Raw genomic sequence first — 13,142 nt, 5'->3', positions numbered from 1 at the left:
TCTAGTGTTTACAGTTTCTGTTTCTGTTCTTAGATCATAATCATTCTGTTTTATTTGCATCTAGTTCTTAATTCTTGTAGTTTACTTTCTGCTTTTCATATTTTCATTTTAGGATTGTTAGTGACAAACAATCATCACACTTGGCTTGACTTAGATTCATATGCACATCTTGATTGTTCACAAGCACTCAGACTGGATTGACACCTCTTATACTGCAATTGCATAAGGGGAATTGAAACACCCATCATCATTCCATATCATACACTTTCACACACACTCACCATTCACCACAAAATAACATGTTTCAATTTGGCGCCGTTGCCTGTTTGAGTTTGTTTTTGTGACATTTAGGATCCATATTAGTCTAAGATTAAGTTCTTTTTCTCTTTTATGAAGTTTCTGCACTTTCAATATATTGAGAATTTGAGTTTGATTCCTTTTTTATTATTGTAGATCTCTGTCTTATCTTTCATTTGATGCAAGTTTTGAGTTTTTCTGGGTTTATGATTTGATGTTCATCATGTGTTCTTGTGAGTAGTAGCTTAGGATCTTGAGGATGGGTTAGGCTGGGCTATGTTTGAGGTTTGTTTTCTTTGGTCAAGCTTGATTGTGGTAGAATCTCTTCTAGGGTAGATGTTCTTAATGCTAATCCTGAACTGAGAAGTTAGGGTTTGATTTCAAGCATCTTATCATCACACCAATGTTTAAGGAGCATAGATAAGGCTAAATCTAGAACTTACCATTAGGCTTGCTAAGGGATTAGAGGTCGTGTTTGGTATAAGACATATTTCTTAATGCCTGCTTGTGTAGATTCTTTTCTTTGTGAGAACTAGTCTAGAGATGCATGAGTTTGATTGTTTCTTGCCATGAGAGTGGATTAAACTTTTCTTAGATTTATATGTCTAGAGATTAGCTCAAAGTTTGCATGAGATTTGTTGACCAAGTTAGATAACCTCAATCATTAGTCAAGCCCATGAACCCCTCCCCAAGGCCTTCCTTGTTTATTGATTTTTAAGTCTTAATCCTGCTGTTTGATTGTTGTTTGATTCGTTCTTGTGTTGCTCTGATTTTCTTGTATTGCTCTGTTTCAGGGATTTGTCCAGCTCGACCCTGCACTCGATCTACACTCAATCGAGTGCTTCTCGAGTTCATCCCCAGAACTCTTGTTTATGATTTGTAGTTGTCTTGTCTTATCTCTAGTCTCATTCTATTTGCATTTCTGTTGCATTTACTTATTTTCATGTTCACTGTTGTCTTGCATTAGTTCATTAGTATAGTTTCTATTTCTGTTCTAGTTTTATTTTAGTGACAATCATTCTGTTCCATTTACATTCAGTATCTAGTTCTAGTAGTTTTACTTTATCTTCTTTACATTTCATTAATAGGATTGTTAGTGACAAACATCCTTTGCATATTTGGCTTAACTTAGGCTCATATACACATCCTAATTGTTCACAACCCTCAAATTGGATTGACACCTCTTGTACTACAATTGCATAAGGGGAATTGAAACACCCTGCCATACATTCATTTCATATCTCACCATTCCATACATCCATCAATCCATACCACCAACATATTGTTTTTCAACCCCTTGAATCTTTCCCATGCTTCATAAAAACTCTCAGTTCCGTTTTGAGCAAAACTTGATATTTCATTCCTTAGTCTTTCTGTTCTTGTAGTAGAGAAGAATTTAGATAGGAAAGCCTTCTTACATTAATACCAGGAGGTAATGGTGTTGTGAGGCAGATTCTTTTCCCAAATGTGAGCCTTGTCTCCATGAGAGAATGGGAAGAGGCGTAGTGTAACGACCCGGAACCTCGGTAGCAGATAGTCGAGAAATCTGAGTCGAGATAGTCAAGAAATCCGAGTCAATATAGTCGAGAAATCCGAGTCGAGATAGTCGAGAAATCCGAGTCGAGATACTCGAGATAGTCGAGAAATCTGAGTCGAGATAGTCGAGAAATCTGAGTCGAGATAGTCGAGAAATCCGAGTCGAGATAGTCGAGAAATCCGAGTCGAGATAGTCGAGAACTCAGAGTCGAGAAAGTCGAGAACTCAGAGTAAAGAAAGTCGAGAACTCAGAGTCAAGAAAGTCGAGAAATGGGTATCGAGGATTGCCGAGAGTTGCTGATACTTGGTATCGAGAATTGCCGATAAACTGCGGTAGCCAGCGTCGACAGAATCCGACGATGGAATTCGATAAGTTATGAGGATTGGGCGATGGAAATGAAGAGTTCGAGACTACTGAAGTAGTGAACAGACGTTTGAACTGAGGAAATGGAATCCCAAGTTTATAGTGATCAGATCATTCAGGCTTGCAAGTTTCTGGATGAAAATTGGTTCGGACGAACAGGTTTGCAAATTGCCGAGAATTGGGATGGGAGGTTTCGGTACTTAGTCCGAGAGACAGTCCGAGTAAAATAGGAATGGAAGTCCTAGTGATAGTGATAGTATAGTGATAGTGATAGTATAGTGATAGTGAAGTGATAGTGAAGTAGACTATCCGGAAATGGTTGCATCGGCGATCGATGGACCGCGCCGAGGAACGAGAGTGGATCGATTGGACGAAGGGCCGATAGAGGGCCTAAAGGACTCGAGAAAATCTCGCGGAGATTTAAGCCGACTCAAGGGTAAGGAAACCCGAGAGAAATGGAAACTTGCGGTAATGGAAAGGTGATCGGATAAGGATAGATGCGAGAATTATGGGAAGTTATGGGCGGTGAGACTTATCGTTCTAAGGCAACTTAGGGCGGTTCGTGGATCCTATTTAAGGGATAAAACCCTTAGAAATTTCTCTAGTTTCGCATAAGAATCCGAGAGCCGCCGCAAGAGAGAAAGAGGAGAGTTTCCATCGAGCTTACTCGAGAGAGAGAGAGAGAGATCCTACGTCCAAGTCGAGAAAGGAACGGTAAGTGTCATTCCACCTTGATCCGTCGATGGTTATGGTTATGTTTATGGGATATATCTCGGATACTAATGGTATCGATCTGTCCGTGTAGAAGCGGGGATCAGATCCGAGCATAGAAACCGAGAGATCAACACCTTAGGTCGATACCGAAGGTGAGTGCGTGACTATGGCAGAGTTCAATGGTTAATTCTCTTGACCCGTGGTTTATTTAGTCTTGTTGATTGCTTGTCTTATGGTTATGGTTTCTATTGCAATATGAATGATGGTTGGTCTAAGAGATTTAGGCGACTATCCATGGTATTTGATTGACTTGCGTGACTTGATTGGAATATTCCCTGTGTTAGATTGAGATCGTTGAACTGAGCCTAGTGAAACGGGATGACCGCTCCACTAAGTAAACTTTGTTTACTTACGCCTCCTTTTATTGGACGCAGGAAAAGATAGGTCCGATGATCGAGACTTTAGTGGCTGACTAGCTCGTGTGACGAAGGCAAGGGAGGAGGAAGGATGGTGTGGCTTTGGGTAGAAATATTCATGGCGTTTATCTTTGTTAGTCTTGTTATTTTCATGCATGAGACCTTTTTTATTTTAAGGCTGAATTGAACCTCTTTTACTTAATGAATTCGCAAGCTTTAAGTTATGTCACCTGTTATTCATAATTGTCGTTGTACTTGTTAAATATGCGCATAGAATTCGTTGGCGTTAGAAAATTTTTTATCGGCCTGTTAAGTCCAAGTATGGTTTCTAGGGTCGGGGTCTTACACGTAGCTTGAAAGCATCTTCAGAGATACCATTGATCTTAAGAGTCCCACAAAACCCATCAAACTGATCCAAGTGATTAAGGGTGTCCTCCATTGCCAAACCATGAAACTTTGATCCCTGCACCATGTTGATAAGACTGGCTTTGATCTCAAAATGATTTTTCTCAACTGGTGGAGCTCTAATATCAGTGTGGTGTCCTTTGACATCTGGTGCATCATAAGCTCCAACGAAAGGGGCTTGTCTTGGTACATGGTTTGGAACTCTATCATCATTGGGTTGGTCATTTCCATTATGACCTGCAGCAGAAGGAGGTTCGTTGTCCATAGCTTGTCTTGCTAATCGCCAATTCTCTCGCTCCAAACGGTAGATGTCATCAACATGCTCAATCAAGTCTGCTTGGCCTTGAATTCTCAAGTTCATACACCTTGCAAAAGAGAATTCATAAAACCAAAGTAAATAACAATGTAAAGCAAATGAATAGGCTCAAACAAAATTGAAATCCTAATGGTCAAATTAAATGCAGACGGGCAATAGCGCCAAATTGGTGTAGTACTTTTACTTCAATTAAATTATCAATCTACAATTTGCATTAATCAACTCACTAAGAATGCACAAGATACTTAATCTAAACTTAAACAGGTATCAGTTCTTTTTTAACAATCTTAACTAACAAACTGATTCAAAGAAAGAAATCTAGATAACTCAAAGCAATGCAAACTCAAAGAAACAGAACACAACTAAAAACAGATTTAAAATCAAGATTAAACAAGTTAACCTTGGGCAAGGTAATTGACTTGGGAGATAGCTACCCAATCCTAGATTTCTAAGCAAAAATCAAGAACAATCCTAAGGCTAAGAACACTTATGCAAATCAATCCATTTCCATGATAGAGATCTTATGCTAATCAAGTGATAATCAACAATTTCCAAAGGCAATCAAAAGGTAAGCATGCATTATAAACAAGTCTAAATACCACTAAGCACCCTAATCATCAATTTCCATTGGATATGAATGCAAAGCTCTTGAATAGTTTGGTTCAGGAATTTTATCAAACACCTTCTGGGCATGGAAATCCTAATGTCTAGATTTAAGCTTGATCAAGGCTATCTAGCATTATTAACACTAAACAAGATATGAAACACATAAATAAAGCCTTATCCATCAAAAATCAATCATCTATCTCCCTAATCTACCTAGCCCAAAGTTCTAAAGATCTACTCACTCATCATCATGATCACACAAAGGAAAGAGTTTGATCTTTGTGAAATCCTAATAAGAGATTATAGATTAAGAGTTTTGAAGAAGAAATTGCTATTAAACACTTAAAAGTACTCAATCCTTCAACAAACCAAGAGTAAACAAGTTTAAGAACCCTAAAAAGCTGCTAAACAAAAGATAAGTCTTCCTTTAATAGGGTAAATGTATTTATAAGAAAATAGAAGGGAACCCGGGTCATCCCAAAACAAACTGTGTCAAACCCGGATTAAGGCTAATACAAGTGTGAACTTATTCGGCTACAGGGTCGTCTTGGCCGATTGGTTAGGTCGCGTGGCTCCATCGGTCATCACTTGGCAGACTACACCTCCTGATCTTTATCATGTTGAGCTCCATCGGCTAGAGCTCAACCGATTGGTTCAACCTATCGGTTCAACTGGCCATCGTTTGGCCGATTGGCATGGCCGCGTATACTTCCTGATCCTTTGAAGTCGAGGAGTGTCATCGGTCATCACTTGGCCGATGGGGGATGGCCAATTGAAGTCATACGGCCATGGTTTGGCAGATTGGCCTGGTCGCTCATAGCTCCTGATTCCTTGTCACTTCTCCAACTTCACTCTTCTTTGCTTCTTTGTACCAAAACAAGTCCAAATGCTCCAAATATGATGATATTACCCCAAGAACCTGAGAGATAACACACTAGATGCATATGCTCCTAAAACAACCTAGAATGACAAGATTATGCAACAAAACAATGCAAAAACAAGGCTTAAAGTCCAACAAAAACACAAGATATCAGTATGGTGGCTCAGCATCTCCTACAATCTCACCATCTACAGCAACATCAACAACAAGAACTTCCATCTCTGAAATAATACTCTCATTTTCAGCTTCTTGAAGACCTCTCTCAGCAACTTCTGCAGGTTCTTCTTGAATCATTACAGCATAACAATGCTGAAAAACCCCTTGACTATACCCATTTCCTTGTCCGTTGGAAACAAATGGCTGCTTGTAGTTTCCTTGACCCGGAGCAAATTTCTTCTGCTGAAACTGCTGTGGTGGATAAACCCTATCCTGCGGGTTCTCAACGTTTGTGCTTCGGTAAGACAGATTATGGTGATTCCTGTAGCCCTGCTTGAAACCATTGTTCTGATAGCCTTGGTTTATGTAATTCAGCTCAGCTTGTAGTTCCTCAGAACTATCCCCAGCATCTTCCTGATAAACCTTACCATCACCAGAATCATCACAGAAATTCAAACTCCTCTGATCTCTTCTTAAAAGCTTCTCCACTTTTGCAGTCAACTCAGCAATCTGTTTTGATTCTCCTCCTCCATTGCTTGTCACTGTCCTATCATAATCAACACAATGATTACTGTTACTAGCAGCTAGGTTCTCGACTAAAACCTGAGCCTCTCCTTCAGTTTTGGTCATGAAATCCCCATTGATGGCTGTATATAATGCCATCTTATACCTCTCATCAACTCCTCTATAGAAAGTGTTGATGAGTGATTATAGAGTGAAACCATGGTGAGGACATTCTCTTTTGTAGTCTTTGAACCTTTCCCAAGCCTCATTGAATGAATCATTAGCACTCTGCTGAAAGCTTGAAATCTTGTTCCCGAGAATAGTAGTCCTCGCCTAGGTGAAATACTGCAGCAAGAAAGCAGCCTTGTACTCATCCCATGTTCAAACATTATCTCCCTTCAACGACTTTAACCATCGATGAGCTTTATCACTCAAAGAAAATGAGAACAATCTGCATTTTACAGCATCATCAGGCACTCCATTTATTCTCGTCGTACCACATATATCCTCAAAGTACTCCAAATGATAAACTTGGTTCTCTGACGGTAGACCATGAAACTGATTTTGCTTCACAAGAGCTAACAGTGCTGGCTTAATCTCAAATTCAATTCTGGCGATTGGAGGATGTTGGACACCTCCGCGGTACATCTCACCGTTGGGAGCATCATGTTCCCTCAAAGTATGTCGAACATTTACCGGTTTTTGATTAAAAGCAGCTAAACAAGCAGGTTCGCGGCGCACTGCTTCTCTTTTCGTAGCTGCACGGGCAGCCTCTCCACCAGCAGATAATCGTTCCCAGCAGAAGGGAAATCCTCAAACTCTCCATTATGTTCATCTTCATGATGTTCATCATCCACATTACCAACATTTCGACCAGCTAAATCATCAGCCATTTCAGCAAGTATTTTTTTCTCCTATTCTCTCTCTCAAACTTACCCAAGTCCTTGTGGTATTGTTCTAGGTGTAAAGAGCCACTGCGGGTCATACACTTGAAAACACCAAAAAGAGAGAAAAAAAACCCTAGTTACCAACTGTAAATAAAAATACTCTAGACTATAAACTAATCATAAATCTGTAGGTAACGCAATTGGTCCTCGGCAATGGCACCAACTTGATTGCTCGAGTAATTACCCGATACACTTAACCGCAAGGAAGTATATACAGGGTCGAATCCACAAGGACAAATGGTACACTAAAGATTTCCGAGAGTCGTAAATAGCTAAAGGAACGAAAGATAGTTTGTTTGGTTTTGAGAAATTGTAAATAAAATGCAAGAAATAAAACGATTAAACTTATGGGATTAAAACATTGAGTCATAGGGTATTTCAGAGATCAATGACTAATGAGAAAATTAAATATTGAATTCAATAATTAAGAACCGTTCTAGAACATGAACACAAGAAAAGACTAACCCTCTTTCAAGGCATTAGAAACTAAACTTGACTATTAGTTTGCTAAGCTTTCATTTGCAACCTCCTAGCCAAATTCGCATTACAATCAAGTTCATTAAGTTAACAATGCATCCTAACATCAACTATCGGAATCTAGAAATACATTCAATTCACACTTATTCAGGCATTCTATCGAAAACTTGTGATGCATAGAAAAACCTAGAGTCTAAAACAAGGTGATCAATCCTACTTTAGCATTAAGATGATGTGAATCAAAGAACCTAAGGATTAAGAACTCCAAACAATAATTAAAACATCAATTCATTGAATATCCTAGTTGGAACCCTAAATCCCAATTGAAGAACTACTCACACATAGCAAAAGAGAAAAGAAAAATCATATATGAAGAAAACATGATTAAATTGCGAAAATAATAAGAAAGGGTTTAGAAATCTTTTCCAAATTGTCAGTGAGGATGAATCTCTAGAATCCCAAAAGAGTGACTTACAAAAAGTCTCATGTTGTAGAAAGAAAGCGTAGAATAAGAGGGGGGGTATTAAACTTGTATTTAAGAAGATTTTACAATATTCTTAAAATCTCTTGTTATTCAATTAATGATTTTCAATAATCTTCTAAAATTCTATGTTATTCAACTTGGAATCTATGTAAAATCATTTAAAAGAATTTACAATCTTTTTTTATTCAATCAATGATTTACAAAACTTATTTGAAATCCACTGTTATTCAAAATATCACAACATTTTTTTTAAATACTACTTTGAATGATTTTACAACACTTTTGTTTTGTTTTTAGTTGAAAAATTTGAGTACCAAAATCCTATGTTATGAGGTAGAATTTCTGAGGATTTCTTTTAAAAAAAATACAAGATAACACAACCCAACCGACGAACCTGAAGCATCATCTCTTTCTCTCTCAAAACTGTAACTTCACCTCCTGCAATCGATCGAATCCAATGGCCAATAGTACAGAGGATCGGGAAGAATCATCGAATCCAATGGATGTTAGTAACCTCTGAATCCTCTCTCTCTCTCTCTCTCTCGATCCTCTGTACAATCCTCCGAATCATCAAGGTAACTTCTACTTTTTCTCCTTTCAACAACCTCAAAGGCCAAGGAACATTGGTGCTGGAGATGCACCAAACACACATAACGAAAGAGCTGGTATTGTGCCTCCTGCAGTTGCCAACAACAACTATGAGATCAAGAGTGGATTGATCTCTATATTTCAAGCGAATAAGTTCCATGGTTTGCCAATGGAAGATCCCCTAGACCTCCTTGATGAGTTTGACAGGATTTGTGGTCTCACCAAGATCAATGGTGTTAGTGAAGATGGCTTCAAGCTTAGGCTGTTTCCTTTCTCACTTGGAGACAAAGCTCATCCTTGGGAGAAGACACTTCCAACTGGAGCAATCACCACATGGGATGCTTGCAAGAAGGCCTTTCTAGCTAAGTTCTTCTCCAATGCTAGAACTGCAAGGTTGAGGAATGAGATTTCTGGTTTTGCCCAAAGGAATAATGAGAGCTTTTGTGAAGCATGGGAAAGGTTCAAGGGCTTCCACACTCAATGTCCTCACCATGGCTTCAGCAATGAGTCTTTGCTCAGCACCTTGTATAAAGGAGTTCTACCTAAGATAAGGATGCTTCTTGATACAGCCTCCAATGGTAACTTCCTCAAAAAAAATGTGGAAGAAGGCTGGGAGTTGGTAGAGAATCTAGCTCAATCAGATGGGAATTATACTGAAGACTATGACAGAACAGTAAGGTTTGTCTCCAATGATCAAGAGGAGAAGTACAAGAAGGAGTTGAAAGTAGTCAATGAGAAGCTAGATAGAATTCTACTCAGCCAAAAAAAGACCATTCATTTCATTGGTGAAGAAGACACTCAAGTTCAAAAAGGAGACAGGGAGTTTGCTGAGTTGTGCTACATGCAAAACGAAGAAGGCTTCAAGGGTTACAATCAAGGAGGAGGATTCAAGCACAACAACATCTCCTATAGAAGCACCAATGTAGCCAATCCTCAAGATCAAGTCTATCCACCTCAACAGCCCCAACAGAAAAACAACTATGCACCCAAGCAACAACACCAAGGGTTCCAGCCTCAATTGTGTCTCCCTCCAGGGTTTCAGACCTCCCAAGGACAAGAACCATATTTGAGAGCTATGATGCAACAAATTTTGTTTGGGCAAGCCAATGGGCAGATTGAGGATGCAAAGAAGTTTTCTGAGCTGAATCAAAAGCTGACTTCCCAGTATACTGATCTCAACATGAAGTTTGAAGGTCTCAACTCTAGAGTGAAGTATATGGAGAGCACCCTTGCTTCTACTTTAGCTCCAAAGCCTAATCAACTCCCTGGAAAAGCAGTTCAAAGCCCAAGGGAGTTGATAACTCTTTAATTTGCATGTTTTTAGCATCCTTTTTTGTCCATATTTTGCATTGTTCATACCCTTAACTTAGCATTTTTAGGTCATTAACTGTAGGAATTCACTTTTAGACAGTGTTTTAAAACGCGCTATGCGCTTGCTACGCGGTGGACAAACGCCTAGCGCCTAACTGTATATGCGGGTCCCTAAGCGGAATTTACGCGGATTATATATTTTAGATATATAAATATATATTTATATAAAAATAATATTTACATATATATATAGGATGAATAATTCTACACTTTAATTTTAGAAAAACATAAAACAAAACTCTTATCTATCAAAATAGTTTAGAATCTATAATAATCTCATATTTTTTTTAAAAAAAACATAATCCATTCAAAAGTTTGTAAAATTGACAAAATGTAAGTTTATACTTACTTTGGAAACAAATTAATTTTCATAAGTTTAGACTTTAGAGACTAATTATAATATTTATTTGAAACAAAAATATAATTTTTAAAAATATTTAATTATAGTATTTTTTACCATTTTAGTCAACATACCGCCTAGAATCCGTACAGGCATCCGCGTAGACCGCATAATGTCCGCCTAAACGCTATTAGGCGTCCGAATTATTTAAAACCGCCTAAACTACCGCATAGCTAAAATTTGAGATGCTCGATCACCGCATAGCGTATAACCGCCGCCTAGGCACCTGCGTAGGCTGCATTTTAGAACACTGCTTTTAGACCATTTAGGGTGTTGCATTTTTGCATTTGCATGTTTTGGATGAAAACAGGTGCTAAAGAGCCTAAAATGGGAGAAACAAGGACAAACCCGAGCATGTACCCAAAGGAGCCATCGAGCTGGAAGAACAAGTCCAAACCCCAACACGATCGAGGAGGATCCAAGAGTCGGAAGAACAACCCGAAGATCTACCCGAGGAGTAACCCGACTTCACCCTCGTGTACGCCATCGAGTAGACTATCGGGTAGGTCTGGGAAGCTAGGTCAAAGGGGTTTCCATATATAAACCCCTCCTCTCCTAGCTCACAAACGAGGATGCCGCATATCCTCAAACCAGAGAGCGAGAGCTTCTGTGAGAGAACTGAGCGACTCAAACACTTTTCCCTTTTGTTTTAGATTTTATTTCATAACTTTTTATCATTTCTTTAGATTTCTATCCTGTATTCTTTCTACTCTACTCTACCGTTTATTATACTGCAATTTTTGTTCTCATTTGTTGTTTTGTTTCTTGTTACTATGTCCGAGTAGTGTAGTAAAGTTTCTAGGGATGGGATAGATGATTTTGTGTTCTTGATCGGTTAGGATGTCTTAGTTGATTGTGTATGTTTAATAGATTTACTTCTAGATTAGTGTTCTTAATGCTGTCAACAGACCGAGAGGTTGAGATTAGATCTAGGGCGTTTTACCGCCGAGAGGTGTAGATGAGATGCTTGAATCAACGAATGCTAGAAGTTTACTCACTTAGCCTAAGAGATTAGATGAGTAAGGGGTTTACTGACAATAATGAATCGGATCTTAATGCCTGCTTGGTCATGTTTCTCCAACGAGAGTTGGGTAGGGTAGTGATCAAGGTTGATTGTTTCTAGTGCGAAGTGTGTTAACAAGATTTTAGAGATTCATTGTCTAAGAAATATTTGCTTGAGGCATGTAAGGCATCTGTACTGGTCAAGGATACTTAAGATTCGATTACCCCATCCTTAGAAGCTTTCGTATTTTAATTGCTTGCATTTTCTTTCATCACTTGATCTCTTACCCGATCAGGTACACGATAACCTGCATCGAGTAACCCCTCGAGTTGTTCATATTTCATTTGCGTACTCGATCACTCCACCCGATCCTGTACTCGAATGCTTGCATCGAGTGCTTAGGTTGTGTGGTTCTTTGTTTACTTTCTTTTCTTTTATCACTTTAGGATTGTTAGTCTAAAACCCTATTTTCTTGGCTTGACTTTCACTGTTATGATCATATCCTTCCTGCTAGCAATAAACAACCATTTGGATTGATAACCCTTTATACTACAACTGCATAGGGAATTGATACCCTGGGTGAAAACCTGTCTATCAATTTGGCGCCGTTGCCATTTGGTTGATTTCATTTTGCTACGTTTAGGATTTCAGCACTAGCTAGATCAAGTTCTTTTGTTTAAATTGGTTCACAATCTGACTTGTGTGCTTTCGCTCTTGTTTATGTTGGAAACTTTCCAGTCAAGATAGGAGAAGCTAGAATCCCAACTGATTTTGTGATCATGAGCATGGACCATGAGCCAGAGATCTACAATATTGATGAAGAAATAAAACTCGAAATCTTTATATCTTGAAAGATATGAAACCAACAAAATACAAGAATCTAGTATTTTCTCTCTTAAAACAAGTACAAGATCTAAGAAAAATAAAAGTGCAAAAATAATAATTCCCAAAAGGGTAAAAACTAGGTTTAGAGAATATCTAAAAAGCTGGACTCTTTTGGTGGCTGCAGGTACAAGGCTTTATATAGGAGAGGGAGTGGAAGCCCTAAAAATACTAAAAGACAAAATAGTCAACGGCTCGGTCAACTCGACCTGTGCTCGGTCGAGTGGCAGGTCGAGCTGGCTTCTCTTGTGCATTCTCCACTCTGTGGAGTCCTCCTCAGCACACGGTCGAGTGTCTGGTCGAGTGTGCGGTCGAGTTGGACTCCGGACCTTGTTGTTTCAGCCTTAATTCTCTTGCCTTCCCTTCATGATTGCTTCACTTCTCCTCAGCATTGCTTCCATGCTCCTTAAGCTCCAAAAGTGGGATCTCAGCTCCTAAAGCTTGCAAATAGACCATCTAGAATCAATGTCCAAGTTACTAATAATATGATGCAAGTTGAATGAGCTGTACTTAAAGACTTTAGACAAGCATATCACAACCTTTACTGATTTGAGCCTTAGACATCCACATGCATTCAAATCAACTATTTCCTTTAACGTTCATTAATCAAGAACATGAATCAATTCTATGCAATGCTTAAACTCATTTGGATTGGGGATAAAGGTTTTGAGACAATGATGGTCTCTTTTTAGAGTGAGGCTTATCAATATCAAGGTTCTCTCATGAAAATAGATTGAGCTTTAGAAGAATGCTAAAGGTAAGAACACCTAGACACATACAAGAATAGAACCTTGTC

The 13,142-nt window shown here is 38.7% G+C and overlaps 3 non-coding genes across 3 annotated transcripts; 2 read left to right on the top strand and 1 right to left on the bottom strand.

Moving 5' to 3' along the window:
* Nucleotides 1–1,565: 1,565 nt before the first annotated feature.
* On the top strand, nucleotides 1,566–1,668 carry LOC147927019 (small nucleolar RNA R71). Its single transcript, XR_015583201.1, has one exon. It is a non-coding gene; the product is annotated as a small nucleolar RNA R71 (small nucleolar RNA).
* Nucleotides 1,669–6,408: 4,740 nt separating this feature from the next.
* LOC147927018 (small nucleolar RNA R71) lies at nucleotides 6,409–6,515 on the top strand. Its single transcript, XR_015583180.1, has one exon. It is a non-coding gene; the product is annotated as a small nucleolar RNA R71 (small nucleolar RNA).
* Nucleotides 6,516–9,081: 2,566 nt separating this feature from the next.
* LOC147927017 (small nucleolar RNA R71) lies at nucleotides 9,082–9,188 on the bottom strand. The gene has a single exon (XR_015583064.1). It is a non-coding gene; the product is annotated as a small nucleolar RNA R71 (small nucleolar RNA).
* Nucleotides 9,189–13,142: the final 3,954 nt, after the last annotated feature.

Source organism: Camelina sativa, chromosome 15 (genome assembly GCF_030686135.1).
Source record: "Camelina sativa cultivar CO46 ecotype springtype chromosome 15, ASM3068613v1".
In the NCBI taxonomy this organism is placed as follows: Eukaryota; Viridiplantae; Streptophyta; class Magnoliopsida; order Brassicales; family Brassicaceae; genus Camelina; species Camelina sativa.
The sequence above is the reverse complement of the archived record's forward strand: the minus strand, read 5'-3'. Positions and strand labels throughout refer to the sequence as shown.